The sequence below is a fragment of the Pseudophryne corroboree genome, chromosome 11, assembly GCF_028390025.1.
Source record: "Pseudophryne corroboree isolate aPseCor3 chromosome 11, aPseCor3.hap2, whole genome shotgun sequence".
NCBI lineage: Eukaryota > Metazoa > Chordata > Amphibia > Anura > Myobatrachidae > Pseudophryne > Pseudophryne corroboree.
This window is the reverse complement of record NC_086454.1, coordinates 166,964,856-166,980,474: the sequence shown is the minus strand read 5'-3', so window position 1 is coordinate 166,980,474 and position 15,619 is coordinate 166,964,856. Positions and strand designations below refer to the sequence as shown.

General features: G+C 32.6%; 10 non-coding genes across 10 annotated transcripts; all 10 read left to right on the top strand.

Moving 5' to 3' along the window:
- Positions 1-538: 538 nt before the first annotated feature.
- On the top strand, positions 539-612 carry TRNAI-AAU (transfer RNA isoleucine (anticodon AAU)). Its single transcript has one exon. It is a non-coding gene; the product is annotated as a tRNA-Ile (tRNA).
- A 1,588-nt stretch (positions 613-2,200) lies between these two features.
- TRNAI-AAU (transfer RNA isoleucine (anticodon AAU)) lies at positions 2,201-2,274 on the top strand. Its single transcript has one exon. It is a non-coding gene; the product is annotated as a tRNA-Ile (tRNA).
- Positions 2,275-3,865: 1,591 nt separating this feature from the next.
- TRNAI-AAU (transfer RNA isoleucine (anticodon AAU)) lies at positions 3,866-3,939 on the top strand. Its single transcript has one exon. It is a non-coding gene; the product is annotated as a tRNA-Ile (tRNA).
- A 1,588-nt stretch (positions 3,940-5,527) lies between these two features.
- TRNAI-AAU (transfer RNA isoleucine (anticodon AAU)) lies at positions 5,528-5,600 on the top strand. Its single transcript has one exon. It is a non-coding gene; the product is annotated as a tRNA-Ile (tRNA).
- Positions 5,601-7,188: 1,588 nt separating this feature from the next.
- TRNAI-AAU (transfer RNA isoleucine (anticodon AAU)) lies at positions 7,189-7,261 on the top strand. The gene has a single exon. It is a non-coding gene; the product is annotated as a tRNA-Ile (tRNA).
- Positions 7,262-8,849: 1,588 nt separating this feature from the next.
- On the top strand, positions 8,850-8,923 carry TRNAI-AAU (transfer RNA isoleucine (anticodon AAU)). Its single transcript has one exon. It is a non-coding gene; the product is annotated as a tRNA-Ile (tRNA).
- A 1,591-nt stretch (positions 8,924-10,514) lies between these two features.
- Positions 10,515-10,588, top strand: TRNAI-AAU (transfer RNA isoleucine (anticodon AAU)). Its single transcript has one exon. It is a non-coding gene; the product is annotated as a tRNA-Ile (tRNA).
- A 1,588-nt stretch (positions 10,589-12,176) lies between these two features.
- TRNAI-AAU (transfer RNA isoleucine (anticodon AAU)) lies at positions 12,177-12,250 on the top strand. Its single transcript has one exon. It is a non-coding gene; the product is annotated as a tRNA-Ile (tRNA).
- Positions 12,251-13,838: 1,588 nt separating this feature from the next.
- On the top strand, positions 13,839-13,912 carry TRNAI-AAU (transfer RNA isoleucine (anticodon AAU)). Its single transcript has one exon. It is a non-coding gene; the product is annotated as a tRNA-Ile (tRNA).
- Positions 13,913-15,503: 1,591 nt separating this feature from the next.
- TRNAI-AAU (transfer RNA isoleucine (anticodon AAU)) lies at positions 15,504-15,577 on the top strand. Its single transcript has one exon. It is a non-coding gene; the product is annotated as a tRNA-Ile (tRNA).
- Positions 15,578-15,619: the final 42 nt, after the last annotated feature.

The following is a 15,619-nucleotide window of genomic DNA, read 5'->3' as shown; positions in this document are numbered from 1 at the left end:
ACAGAGTGTAGATTGAATAAAAAGTGCTTTCCTATGGATTGAAGTTTGTATTTTCTTAAGCTTTGCATTCCAAAATGGGCTAGCATTCTTTATTTCCAATGGGCACATTAAGCTTCTTCCCCAATATATTTTTTTTTGTGTTAAAAGTTATTCATACACAACTTGGTAAAACATACTAAATTTAATACATAATGGATTACATCCTGGGATTATCTTTTTCAACAATCTGTAAATTTACAATTAAAAATTGTGTATTAGATTTTTTAGATTGATTTTGCTTAGATTTGCATATACTCCTTGTCTAAATTGTCTATTTTTATACTATTAGTAGATGCCTTAATCTTTGTTATTATCCTATCTAATATTTATTTTTATTTTGTAATGTGGAAAGAAACTGGAGCATTTTTATGATACCCATGCTTCAAGTGACTCTATGGCTTAAGCTTTTTTTTGAAAAATTAAATGTTATAAAAAAAAAATATGATCTGTGCTTTGAGGTACATTTGCCAGTTTTGTGTTTGCTTGCAGTGATATCTGTGGCCGGTTAGCTCAGTTGGTTAGAGCATGGTGCTAATAACGCCAAGGTCACGGGTTCGATCCCCGTATGGGCCATTTGCTTTTCTTGATGGACAAGAATGGAATAAGCTCATCGGTGGAGTGCATGAATACTTGAAAACATCATAGACACATATATCACAAAATCTCTTCAAATACATATCAGAAGCCAGTGGGAGTGTCATCCTTTGGCTGATGAAGGTTTTTCTCTACATGGCTCAGTGACTTTTGTCTCAAATCAAGCAATATGGCATAACTAAGATATGCAAGGGCAAATTAATTAGTTATTATATTGCTGCTCAAACATAGAGGGCACTAGGTGTTACTAGAAGAAGAAGAAGATATGTGCTCCCCTCTCATTAGTGCACACTGAAGTAAAAAAAAATGGAGAATTTCTAAAGACCAGAGCACAAGTAATGGATCTCTGCATTCTTATTGCATCTTTTCTTATTTCAAAATATTTGACATACTTCTGATTTGATAAGTTTAAAAATGAGTTTAAACAAAGGACACCACTGAAGATGATGGAATTTATATGAATTTTAAATGAAGATTTGCAATACTCATACATTGAATGAAAATGGAGCTTTGAACAATAGGAAAATAAACAATGTTAGCTCCCACGAGATATGAATTCAGATTACTAGATTCAAAGTCAAGGGTGCTAACAATTACACCATGGAACCCTCACCTGAGCAATGGCATCTACTGAAGTGCGCTCATCTTTTAAATGCAAAGAAAAGAAATTCAATACTTTATATATATTATTTCAAGTTTCTAATAAGCTCAGGGATGCAATAGGTATTATGTAGAATATTTGTCCAAAACCAATGATAATATATAAAAAGTAACCTGTTTTTTAAAGGAGAAGATAGATACTAGAAACCTAAATGCCTAGGACCAATTTCAGTTGGAGCATCACCCCTTATGTTATCCTAGCATTGAATTGACAGTTTTTCTGTATTTCCATATTTGCATATCAGCCACTTACAATTGTTTCAAGCTTTATAACAGAGGACTGCCTTTTTTATAGACCAAGGATGAAAGTCTCTTGTGAGTTAAGTCTGATAATGACATCACAATTTGTAAATTAAGCTATAGTATGATTACAGAGTGTAGACTGAATAAAAAGTGCTTTCCTATGGATTGAAGTTTGTATTTTCTTAAGCTTTGCATTCCAAAATGGGCTAGCATTCTTTATTTCCAATGGGCACATTAAGCTTCTTCCCCAATATATATTTTTTTGTGTTAAAAGTTATTCATACACAACTTGGTAAAACATACTAAATTTAATACATAATGGATTACATCCTGGGATTATCTTTTTCAACAATCTGTAAATTTACAATTAAAAATTGTGTATTAGATTTTTTAGATTGATTTTGCTTAGATTTGCATATACTCCTTGTCTAAATTGTCTATTTTTATACTATTAGTAGATGCCTTAATCTTTGTTATTATCCTATCTAATATTTATTTTTATTTTGTAATGTGGAAAGAAACTGGAGCATTTTTATGATACCCATTCTTCAAGTGACTCTATGGCTTAAGCTTTTTTTTGAAAAATGAAATGTTATAAAAAAAAATATGATCTGTGCTTTGAGGTACATTTGCCAGTTTTGTGTTTGCTTGCAGTGATATCTGTGGCCGGTTAGCTCAGTTGGTTAGAGCATGGTGCTAATAACGCCAAGGTCACGGGTTCGATCCCCGTATGGGCCATTTGCTTTTCTTGATGGACAAGAATGGAATAAGCTCATCGGTGGAGTGCATGAATTCTTGAAAACATCATAGACACATATATCACAAAATCTCTTCAAATACATATCAGAAGCCAGTGGGAGTGTCATCCTTTGGCTGATGAAGATTTTTCTCTACATGGCTCAGTGACTTTTGTCTCAAATCAAGCAATATGGCATAACTAAGATATGCAGGGTCAAATTAATCAGTTATTATATTGCTGCTCAAACATAGAGGGCACTAGGTGTTACTAGAAGAAGAAGAAGATATGTGCTCCCCTCTCATTAGTGCACACTGAAGTAAAAAAAAATGGAGAATTTCTAAAGACCAGAGCACAAGTAATGGATCTCTGCATTCTTATTGCATCTTTTCTTATTTCCAAATATTTGACATACTTCTGATTTGATAAGTTTAAAAATGAGTTTAAACAAAGGACACCACTGAAGATGATGGAATTTATATGAATTTTAAATGAAGATTTGCAATACTCATACATTGAATGAAAATGGAGCTTTGAACAATAGGAAAATAAACAATGTTAGCTCCCACGAGATATGAATTCAGATTACTAGATTCAAAGGCAAGGGTGCTAACAATTACACCATGGAACCCTCACCTGAGCAATGGCATCTACTGAAGTGCGCTCATCTTTTAAATGCAAAGAAAAGAAATTCAATACTTTATATATATTATTTCAAGTTTCTAATAAGCTCAGGGATGCAATAGGTATTATGTAGAATATTTGTCCAAACCCAATGATAATATATAAAAAGTAACCTATTTTTTAAAGGAGAAGATAGATACTAGAAACCTAAATGCCTAGGACCAATTTCAGTTGGAGCATCACCCCTTATGTTATCCTAGCATTGAATTGACAGTTTTTCTGTATTTCCATATTTGCATATCAGCCACTTACAATTGTTTCAAGCTTTATAACAGAGGACTGCCTTTTTTATAGACCAAGGATGAAAGTCTCTTGTGAGTTAAGTCTGATAATGACATCACAATTTGTAAATTAAGCTACAGTATGATTACAGAGTGTAAACTGAATAAAAAGTGCTTTCCTATGGATTGAAGTTTGTATTTTCTTAAGCTTTGCATTCCAAAATGGGCTAGCATTCTTTATTTCCAATGGGCACATTAAGTTACTTCCCCAATATATATTTTTTTGTGTTAAAAGTTATTCATACACAACTTGGTAAAACATACTAAATTTAATACATAATGGATTACATCCTGGGATTATCTTTTTTTTAACAATCTGTAAATTTACAATTAAAAATTGTGTATTAGATTTTTTAGATTGCTTTTGCTTAGATTTGCATATACTCCTTGTCTAAATTGTCTATTTTTCTACTATTAGTAGATGCCTTAATCTTTGTTATTATCCTATCTAATATTTATTTTTATTTTGTAATGTGGAAAGAAACTGGAGCATTTTTATGATACCCATGCTTCAGATCACTCTATGGCTTAAGCTTTTTTTAAAAAAATGAAATGCTATAAAAACAAAATATGATCTGTGCTTTGAGGTACATTTGCCAGTTTTGTGTTTGCTTGCAGTAACAACTGTGGCCGGTTAGCTCAGTTGGTTAGAGCGTGGTGCTAATAACGCCAAGGTCACGGGTTTGATCCCAGTATGGGCCATTTGCTTTTCTTGATGGACAAGAATGGAATAAGCTCATCGGTGGAGTGCATGAATACTTGAAAACATCATAGACACATATATCACAAAATCTCTTCAAATACATATCAGAATCCAGTGGGAGTGTCATCCTTTGGCTGATGAAGATTTTTCTCTACATGGCTCAGTGACTTTTGTCTCAAATCAAGCAATATGGCATAACTAAGATATGCAAGGGCAAATTAATCAGTTATTATATTGCTGCTCAAACATAGAGGGCACTAGGTGTTACTAGAAGAAGAAGAAGATATGTGCTCCCCTCTCATTAGTGCACACTGAAGTAAAAAAAATGGAGAATTTCTAAAGACCAGAGCACAAGTAATGGATCTCTGCATTCTTATTGCATCTTTTCTTATTTCCAAATATTTGACATACTTCTGATTTGATAAGTTTAAAAATGAGTTTAAACAAAGGACACCACTGAAGATGATGGAATTTATATGAATTTTAAATGAAGATTTGCAATACTCATACATTGAATGAAAATGGAGCTTTGAACAAAAGGAAAATAAACAATGTTAGCTCCCACGAGATATGAACTCAGATTACTAGATTCAAAGTCCAGGGTGCTAACAATTACACCATGGAACCCTCACCTGAGCAATGGCATCTACTGAAGTGCGCTCATCTTTTAAATGCAAAGAAAAGAAATTCAATACTTTATATATATTATTTCAAGTTTCTAATAAGCTCAAGGATGCAATAGGTATTATGTAGAATATTTGTCCAAACCCAATGATAATATATAAAAAGTAACCTATTTTTTAAAGGAGAAGATAGATACTAGAAACCTAAATGCCTAGGACCAATTTCAGTTGGAGCATCACCCCTTATGTTATCCTAGCATTGAATTGACAGTTTTTCTGTATTTCCATATTTGCATATCAGCCACTTACAATTGTTTCAAGCTTTATAACAGAGGACTGCCTTTTTTATAGACCAAGGATGAAAGTCTCTTGTGAGTTAAGTCTGATAATGACATCACAATTTGTAAATTAAGCTATAGTATGATTACAGAGTGTAGATTGAATAAAAAGTGCTTTCCTATGGATTGAAGTTTGTATTTTCTTAAGCTTTGCATTCCAAAATGGGCTAGCATTCTTTATTTCCAATGGGCACATTAAGCTTCTTCCCCAATATATATTTTTTTGTGTTAAAAGTTATTCATACACAACTTGGTAAAACATACTAAATTTAATACATAATGGATTACATCCTGGGATTATCTTTTTCAACAATCTGTAAATTTACAATTAAAAATTGTGTATTAGATTTTTTAGATTGATTTTGCTTAGATTTGCATATACTCCTTGTCTAAATTGTCTATTTTTATACTATTAGTAGATGCCTTAATCTTTGTTATTATCCTATCTAATATTTATTTTTATTTTGTAATGTGGAAAGAAACTGGAGCATTTTTATGATACCCATGCTTCAAGTGACTCTATGGCTTAAGCTTTTTTTTGAAAAATGAAAAGCCATAAAAACAAAATATGATCTGTGCTTTGAGGTACATTTGCCAGTTTTGTGTTTGCTTGTAGTAACATCTGTGGCCGGTTAGCTCAGTTGGTTAGAGTGTGGTGCTAATAACGCCAAGGTCACGGGTTCGATCCCGTATGGGCCATTTGCTTTTCTTGATGGACAAGAATGGAATAAGCTCATCGGTGGAGTGCATGAATACTTGAAAACATCATAGACACATATATCACAAAATCTCTTCAAATACATATCAGAAGCCAGTGGGAGTGTCATCCTTTGGCTGATGAAGATTTTTCTCTACATGGCTCAGTGACTTTTGTCTCAAATCAAGCAATATGGCATAACTAAGATATGCAAGGGCAAATTAATCAGTTATTATATTGCTGCTCAAACATAGAGGGCACTAGGTGTTACTAGAATAAGAAGAAGATATGAGCTCCCCTCTCATTAGTGCACACTGAAGTAAAAAAAATGGAGAATTTCTAAAGACCAGAGCACAAGTAATGGATCTCTGCATTCTTATTGCATCTTTTCTTATTTCCAAATATTTGACATACTTCTGATTTGATAAGTTTAAAAATGAGTTTAAACAAAGGACACCACTGAAGATGATGGAATTTATATGAATTTTAAATGAAGATTTGCAATACTCATACATTGAATGAAAATGGAGCTTTGAACAAAAGGAAAATAAACAATGTTAGCTCCCACGAGATATGAACTCAGATTACTAGATTCAAAGTCCAGGGTGCTAACAATTACACCATGGAACCCTCACCTGAGCAATGGCATCTACTGAAGTGCGCTCATCTTTTAAATGCAAAGAAAAGAAATTCAATACTTTATATATATTATTTCAAGTTTCTAATAAGCTCAGGGATGCAATAGGTATTATGTAGAATATTTGTCCAAACCCAATGATAATATATAAAAAGTAACCTATTTTTTAAAGGAGAAGATAGATACTAGAAACCTAAATGCCTAGGACCAATTTCAGTTGGAGCATCACCCCTTATGTTATCCTAGCATTGAATTGACAGTTTTTCTGTATTTCCATATTTGCATATCAGCCACTTACAATTGTTTCAAGCTTTATAACTGAGTACTGCCTTTTTTATAGACCAAGGATGAAAGTCTCTTGTGAGTTAAGTCTGATAATGACATCACAATTTGTAAATTAAGCTATAGTATGATTACAGAGTGTAGACTGAATAAAAAGTGCTTTCCTATGGATTGAAGTTTGTATTTTCTTAAGCTTTGCATTCCAAAATGGGCTAGCATTCTTTATTTCCAATGGGCACATTAAGCTACTTCCCCAATATATATTTTTTTGTGTTAAAAGTTATTCATACACAACTTGGTAAAACATACTAAATTTAATACATAATGGATTACATCCTGGGATTATCTTTTTCAACAATCTGTAAATTTACAATTAAAAATTGTGTATTAGATTTTTTAGATTGATTTTGCTTAGATTTGCATATACTCCTTGTCTAAATTGTCTATTTTTATACTATTAGTAGATGCCTTAATCTTTGTTATTATCCTATCTAATATTTATTTTTATTTTGTAATGTGGAAAGAAACTGGAGCATTTTTATGATACCCATGCTTCAAGTGACTCTATGGCTTAAGCTTTTTTTTGAAAAATGAAATGCTATAAAAACAAAATATGATCTGTGCTTTGAGGTACATTTGCCAGTTTTGTGTTTGCTTGCAGTAACATCTGTGGCCGGTTAGCTCAGTTGGTTAGAGTGTGGTGCTAATAATGCCAAGGTCACGGGTTCGATCCCGTATGGGCCATTTGCTTTTCTTGATGGACAAGAATGGAATAAGCTCATCGGTGGAGTGCATGAATACTTGAAAACATCATAGACACATATATCACAAAATCTCTTCAAATACATATCAGAAGCCAGTGGGAGTGTCATCCTTTGGCTGATAAAGATTTTTCTCTACATGGCTCAGTGACTTTTGTCTCAAATCAAGCAATATGGTATAACTAAGATATGCAAGGGCAAATTAATCAGTTATTATATTGCTGCTCAAACATAGAGGGCACTAGGTGTTACTAGAATAAGAAGAAAATATGAGCTCCCCTCTCATTAGTGCACACTGAAGTAAAAAAAATGGAGAATTTCTAAAGACCAGAGCACAAGTAATGGATCTCTGCATTCTTATTGCATCTTTTCTTATTTCCAAATATTTGACATACTTCTGATTTGATAAGTTTAAAAATGAGTTTAAACAAAGGACACCACTGAAGATGATGGAATTTATATGAATTTTAAATGAAGATTTGCAATACTCATACATTGAATGAAAATGGAGCTTTGAACAAAAGGAAAATAAACAATGTTAGCTCCCATGAGATATGAACTCAGATTACTAGATTGAAAGTCCAGGGTGCTAACAATTACACCATGGAACCCTCACCTGAGCAATGGCATCTACTGAAGTGCGCTCATCTTTTAAATGCAAAGAAAAGAAATTCAATACTTTATATATATTATTTCAAGTTTCTAATAAGCTCAGGGATGCAATAGGTATTATGTAGAATATTTGTCCAAACCCAATGATAATATATAAAAAGTAACCTATTTTTTAAAGGAGAAGATAGATACTAGAAACCTAAATGCCTAGGACCAATTTCAGTTGGAGCATCACCCCTTATGTTATCCTAGCATTGAATTGACAGTTTTTCTGTATTTCCATATTTGCATATCAGCCACTTACAATTGTTTCAAGCTTTATAACAGAGGACTGCCTTTTTTATAGACCAAGGATGAAAGTCTCTTGTGAGTTAAGTCTGATAATGACATCACAATTTGTAAATTAAGCTATAGTATGATTACAGAGTGTAGACTGAATAAAAAGTGCTTTCCTATGGATTGAAGTTTGTATTTTCTTAAGCTTTGCATTCCAAAATGGGCTAGCATTCTTTATTTCCAATGGGCACATTAAGCTTCTTCCCCAATATATATTTTTTTGTGTTAAAAGTTATTCATACACAACTTGGTAAAACATACTAAATTTAATACATAATGGATTACATCCTGGGATTATCTTTTTCAACAATCTGTAAATTTACAATTAAAAATTGTGTATTAGATTTTTTAGATTGATTTTGCTTAGATTTGCATATACTCCTTGTCTAAATTGTCTATTTTTATACTATTAGTAGATGCCTTAATCTTTGTTATTATCCTATCTAATATTTATTTTTATTTTGTAATGTGGAAAGAAACTGGAGCATTTTTATGATACCCATGCTTCAAGTGACTCTATGGCTTAAGCTTTTTTTTGAAAAATGAAATGTTATAAAAAAAAAATATGATCTGTGCTTTGAGGTACATTTGCCAGTTTTGTGTTTGCTTGCAGTGATATCTGTGGCCGGTTAGCTCAGTTGGTTAGAGCATGGTGCTAATAACGCCAAGGTCACGGGTTCGATCCCCGTATGGGCCATTTGCTTTTCTTGATGGACAAGAATGGAATAAGCTCATCGGTGGAGTGCATGAATACTTGAAAACATCATAGACACATATATCACAAAATCTCTTCAAATACATATCAGAAGCAAGTGGGAGTGTCATCCTTTGGCTGATGAAGATTTTTCTCTACATGGCTCAGTGACTTTTGTCTCAAATCAAGCAATATGGCATAACTAAGATATGCAGGGGCAAATTAATTAGTTATTATATTGCTGCTCAAACATAGAGGGCACTAGGTGTTACTAGAAGAAGAAGAAGATATGTGCTCCCCTCTCATTAGTGCACACTGAAGTAAAAAAAAATGGAGAATTTCTAAAGACCAGAGCACAAGTAATGGATCTCTGCATTCTTATTGCATCTTTTCTTATTTCCAAATATTTGACATACTTCTGATTTGATAAGTTTAAAAATGAGTTTAAACAAAGGACACCACTGAAGATGATGGAATTTATATGAATTTTAAATGAAGATTTGCAATACTCATACATTGAATGAAAATGGAGCTTTGAACAATAGGAAAATAAACAATGTTAGCTCCCACGAGATATGAATTCAGATTACTAGATTCAAAGGCAAGGGTGCTAACAATTACACCATGGAACCCTCACCTGAGCAATGGCATCTACTGAAGTGCGCTCATCTTTTAAATGCAAAGAAAAGAAATTCAATACTTTATATATATTATTTCAAGTTTCTAATAAGCTCAGGGATGCAATAGGTATTATGTAGAATATTTGTCCAAACCCAATGATAATATATAAAAAGTAACCTATTTTTTAAAGGAGAAGATAGATACTAGAAACCTAAATGCCTAGGACCAATTTCAGTTGGAGCATCACCCCTTATGTTATCCTAGCATTGAATTGACAGTTTTTCTGTATTTCCATATTTGCATATCAGCCACTTACAATTGTTTCAAGCTTTATAACAGAGGACTGCCTTTTTTATAGACCAAGGATGAAAGTCTCTTGTGAGTTAAGTCTGATAATGACATCAAAATTTGTAAATTAAGCTACAGTATGATTACAGAGTGTAGACTGAATAAAAAGTGCTTTCCTATGGATTGAAGTTTGTATTTTCTTAAGCTTTGCATTCCAAAATGGGCTAGCATTCTTTATTTCCAATGGGCACATTAAGTTACTTCCCCAATATATATTTTTTTGTGTTAAAAGTTATTCATACACAACTTGGTAAAACATACTAAATTTAATACATAATGGATTACATCCTGGGATTATCTTTTTTTTAACAATCTGTAAATTTACAATTAAAAATTGTGTATTAGATTTTTTAGATTGCTTTTGCTTAGATTTGCATATACTCCTTGTCTAAATTGTCTATTTTTCTACTATTAGTAGATGCCTTAATCTTTGTTATTATCCTATCTAATATTTATTTTTATTTTGTAATGTGGAAAGAAACTGGAGCATTTTTATGATACCCATGCTTCAGATCACTCTATGGCTTAAGCTTTTTTTTAAAAAATGAAATGCTATAAAAACAAAATATGATCTGTGCTTTGAGGTACATTTGCCAGTTTTGTGTTTGCTTGCAGTAACAACTGTGGCCGGTTAGCTCAGTTGGTTAGAGCGTGGTGCTAATAACGCCAAGGTCACGGGTTTGATCCCAGTATGGGCCATTTGCTTTTCTTGATGGACAAGAATGGAATAAGCTCATCGGTGGAGTGCATGAATACTTGAAAACATCATAGACACATATATCACAAAATCTCTTCAAATACATATCAGAATCCAGTGGGAGTGTCATCCTTTGGCTGATGAAGATTTTTCTCTACATGGCTCAGTGACTTTTGTCTCAAATCAAGCAATATGGCATAACTAAGATATGCAAGGGCAAATTAATCAGTTATTATATTGCTGCTCAAACATAGAGGGCACTAGGTGTTACTAGAAGAAGAAGAAGATATGTGCTCCCCTCTCATTAGTGCACACTGAAGTAAAAAAAATGGAGAATTTCTAAAGACCAGAGCACAAGTAATGGATCTCTGCATTCTTATTGCATCTTTTCTTATTTCCAAATATTTGACATACTTCTGATTTGATAAGTTTAAAAATGAGTTTAAACAAAGGACACCACTGAAGATGATGGAATTTATATGAATTTTAAATGAAGATTTGCAATACTCATACATTGAATGAAAATGGAGCTTTGAACAAAAGGAAAATAAACAATGTTAGCTCCCACGAGATATGAACTCAGATTACTAGATTCAAAGTCCAGGGTGCTAACAATTACACCATGGAACCCTCACCTGAGCAATGGCATCTACTGAAGTGCGCTCATCTTTTAAATGCAAAGAAAAGAAATTCAATACTTTATATATATTATTTCAAGTTTCTAATAAGCTCAGGGATGCAATAGGTATTATGTAGAATATTTGTCCAAACCCAATGATAATATATAAAAAGTAACCTATTTTTTAAAGGAGAAGATAGATACTAGAAACCTAAATGCCTAGGACCAATTTCAGTTGGAGCATCACCCCTTATGTTATCCTAGCATTGAATTGACAGTTTTTCTGTATTTCCATATTTGCATATCAGCCACTTACAATTGTTTCAAGCTTTATAACAGAGGACTGCCTTTTTTATAGACCAAGGATGAAAGTCTCTTGTGAGTTAAGTCTGATAATGACATCACAATTTGTAAATTAAGCTATAGTATGATTACAGAGTGTAGATTGAATAAAAAGTGCTTTCCTATGGATTGAAGTTTGTATTTTCTTAAGCTTTGCATTCCAAAATGGGCTAGCATTCTTTATTTCCAATGGGCACATTAAGCTTCTTCCCCAATATATATTTTTTTGTGCTAAAAGTTATTCATACACAACTTGGTAAAACATACTAAATTTAATACATAATGGATTACATCCTGGGATTATCTTTTTCAACAATCTGTAAATTTACAATTAAAAATTGTGTATTAGATTTTTTAGATTGATTTTGCTTAGATTTGCATATACTCCTTGTCTAAATTGTCTATTTTTATACTATTAGTAGATGCCTTAATCTTTGTTATTATCCTATCTAATATTTATTTTTATTTTGTAATGTGGAAAGAAACTGGAGCATTTTTATGATACCCATGCTTCAAGTGACTCTATGGCTTAAGCTTTTTTTTGAAAAATTAAATGTTATAAAAAAAAAATATGATCTGTGCTTTGAGGTACATTTGCCAGTTTTGTGTTTGCTTGCAGTGATATCTGTGGCCGGTTAGCTCAGTTGGTTAGAGCATGGTGCTAATAACGCCAAGGTCACGGGTTCGATCCCCGTATGGGCCATTTGCTTTTCTTGATGGACAAGAATGGAATAAGCTCATCGGTGGAGTGCATGAATACTTGAAAACATCATAGACACATATATCACAAAATCTCTTCAAATACATATCAGAAGCCAGTGGGAGTGTCATCCTTTGGCTGATGAAGGTTTTTCTCTACATGGCTCAGTGACTTTTGTCTCAAATCAAGCAATATGGCATAACTAAGATATGCAAGGGCAAATTAATTAGTTATTATATTGCTGCTCAAACATAGAGGGCACTAGGTGTTACTAGAAGAAGAAGAAGATATGTGCTCCCCTCTCATTAGTGCACACTGAAGTAAAAAAAAATGGAGAATTTCTAAAGACCAGAGCACAAGTAATGGATCTCTGCATTCTTATTGCATCTTTTCTTATTTCAAAATATTTGACATACTTCTGATTTGATAAGTTTAAAAATGAGTTTAAACAAAGGACACCACTGAAGATGATGGAATTTATATGAATTTTAAATGAAGATTTGCAATACTCATACATTGAATGAAAATGGAGCTTTGAACAATAGGAAAATAAACAATGTTAGCTCCCACGAGATATGAATTCAGATTACTAGATTCAAAGTCAAGGGTGCTAACAATTACACCATGGAACCCTCACCTGAGCAATGGCATCTACTGAAGTGCGCTCATCTTTTAAATGCAAAGAAAAGAAATTCAATACTTTATATATATTATTTCAAGTTTCTAATAAGCTCAGGGATGCAATAGGTATTATGTAGAATATTTGTCCAAAACCAATGATAATATATAAAAAGTAACCTGTTTTTTAAAGGAGAAGATAGATACTAGAAACCTAAATGCCTAGGACCAATTTCAGTTGGAGCATCACCCCTTATGTTATCCTAGCATTGAATTGACAGTTTTTCTGTATTTCCATATTTGCATATCAGCCACTTACAATTGTTTCAAGCTTTATAACAGAGGACTGCCTTTTTTATAGACCAAGGATGAAAGTCTCTTGTGAGTTAAGTCTGATAATGACATCACAATTTGTAAATTAAGCTATAGTATGATTACAGAGTGTAGACTGAATAAAAAGTGCTTTCCTATGGATTGAAGTTTGTATTTTCTTAAGCTTTGCATTCCAAAATGGGCTAGCATTCTTTATTTCCAATGGGCACATTAAGCTTCTTCCCCAATATATATTTTTTTGTGTTAAAAGTTATTCATACACAACTTGGTAAAACATACTAAATTTAATACATAATGGATTACATCCTGGGATTATCTTTTTCAACAATCTGTAAATTTACAATTAAAAATTGTGTATTAGATTTTTTAGATTGATTTTGCTTAGATTTGCATATACTCCTTGTCTAAATTGTCTATTTTTATACTATTAGTAGATGCCTTAATCTTTGTTATTATCCTATCTAATATTTATTTTTATTTTGTAATGTGGAAAGAAACTGGAGCATTTTTATGATACCCATTCTTCAAGTGACTCTATGGCTTAAGCTTTTTTTTGAAAAATGAAATGTTATAAAAAAAAATATGATCTGTGCTTTGAGGTACATTTGCCAGTTTTGTGTTTGCTTGCAGTGATATCTGTGGCCGGTTAGCTCAGTTGGTTAGAGCATGGTGCTAATAACGCCAAGGTCACGGGTTCGATCCCCGTATGGGCCATTTGCTTTTCTTGATGGACAAGAATGGAATAAGCTCATCGGTGGAGTGCATGAATTCTTGAAAACATCATAGACACATATATCACAAAATCTCTTCAAATACATATCAGAAGCCAGTGGGAGTGTCATCCTTTGGCTGATGAAGATTTTTCTCTACATGGCTCAGTGACTTTTGTCTCAAATCAAGCAATATGGCATAACTAAGATATGCAGGGTCAAATTAATCAGTTATTATATTGCTGCTCAAACATAGAGGGCACTAGGTGTTGCTAGAAGAAGAAGAAGATATGTGCTCCCCTCTCATTAGTGCACACTGAAGTAAAAAAAAATGGAGAATTTCTAAAGACCAGAGCACAAGTAATGGATCTCTGCATTCTTATTGCATCTTTTCTTATTTCCAAATATTTGACATACTTCTGATTTGATAAGTTTAAAAATGAGTTTAAACAAAGGACACCACTGAAGATGATGGAATTTATATGAATTTTAAATGAAGATTTGCAATACTCATACATTGAATGAAAATGGAGCTTTGAACAATAGGAAAATAAACAATGTTAGCTCCCACGAGATATGAATTCAGATTACTAGATTCAAAGGCAAGGGTGCTAACAATTACACCATGGAACCCTCACCTGAGCAATGGCATCTACTGAAGTGCGCTCATCTTTTAAATGCAAAGAAAAGAAATTCAATACTTTATATATATTATTTCAAGTTTCTAATAAGCTCAGGGATGCAATAGGTATTATGTAGAATATTTGTCCAAACCCAATGATAATATATAAAAAGTAACCTATTTTTTAAAGGAGAAGATAGATACTAGAAACCTAAATGCCTAGGACCAATTTCAGTTGGAGCATCACCCCTTATGTTATCCTAGCATTGAATTGACAGTTTTTCTGTATTTCCATATTTGCATATCAGCCACTTACAATTGTTTCAAGCTTTATAACAGAGGACTGCCTTTTTTATAGACCAAGGATGAAAGTCTCTTGTGAGTTAAGTCTGATAATGACATCACAATTTGTAAATTAAGCTACAGTATGATTACAGAGTGTAAACTGAATAAAAAGTGCTTTCCTATGGATTGAAGTTTGTATTTTCTTAAGCTTTGCATTCCAAAATGGGCTAGCATTCTTTATTTCCAATGGGCACATTAAGTTACTTCCCCAATATATATTTTTTTGTGTTAAAAGTTATTCATACACAACTTGGTAAAACATACTAAATTTAATACATAATGGATTACATCCTGGGATTATCTTTTTTTTAACAATCTGTAAATTTACAATTAAAAATTGTGTATTAGATTTTTTAGATTGCTTTTGCTTAGATTTGCATATACTCCTTGTCTAAATTGTCTATTTTTCTACTATTAGTAGATGCCTTAATCTTTGTTATTATCCTATCTAATATTTATTTTTATTTTGTAATGTGGAAAGAAACTGGAGCATTTTTATGATACCCATGCTTCAGATCACTCTATGGCTTAAGCTTTTTTTTAAAAAATGAAATGCTATAAAAACAAAATATGATCTGTGCTTTGAGGTACATTTGCCAGTTTTGTGTTTGCTTGCAGTAACAACTGTGGCCGGTTAGCTCAGTTGGTTAGAGCGTGGTGCTAATAACGCCAAGGTCACGGGTTTGATCCCAGTATGGGCCATTTGCTTTTCTTGATGGACAAGAATGGAATAAGCTCATCGGT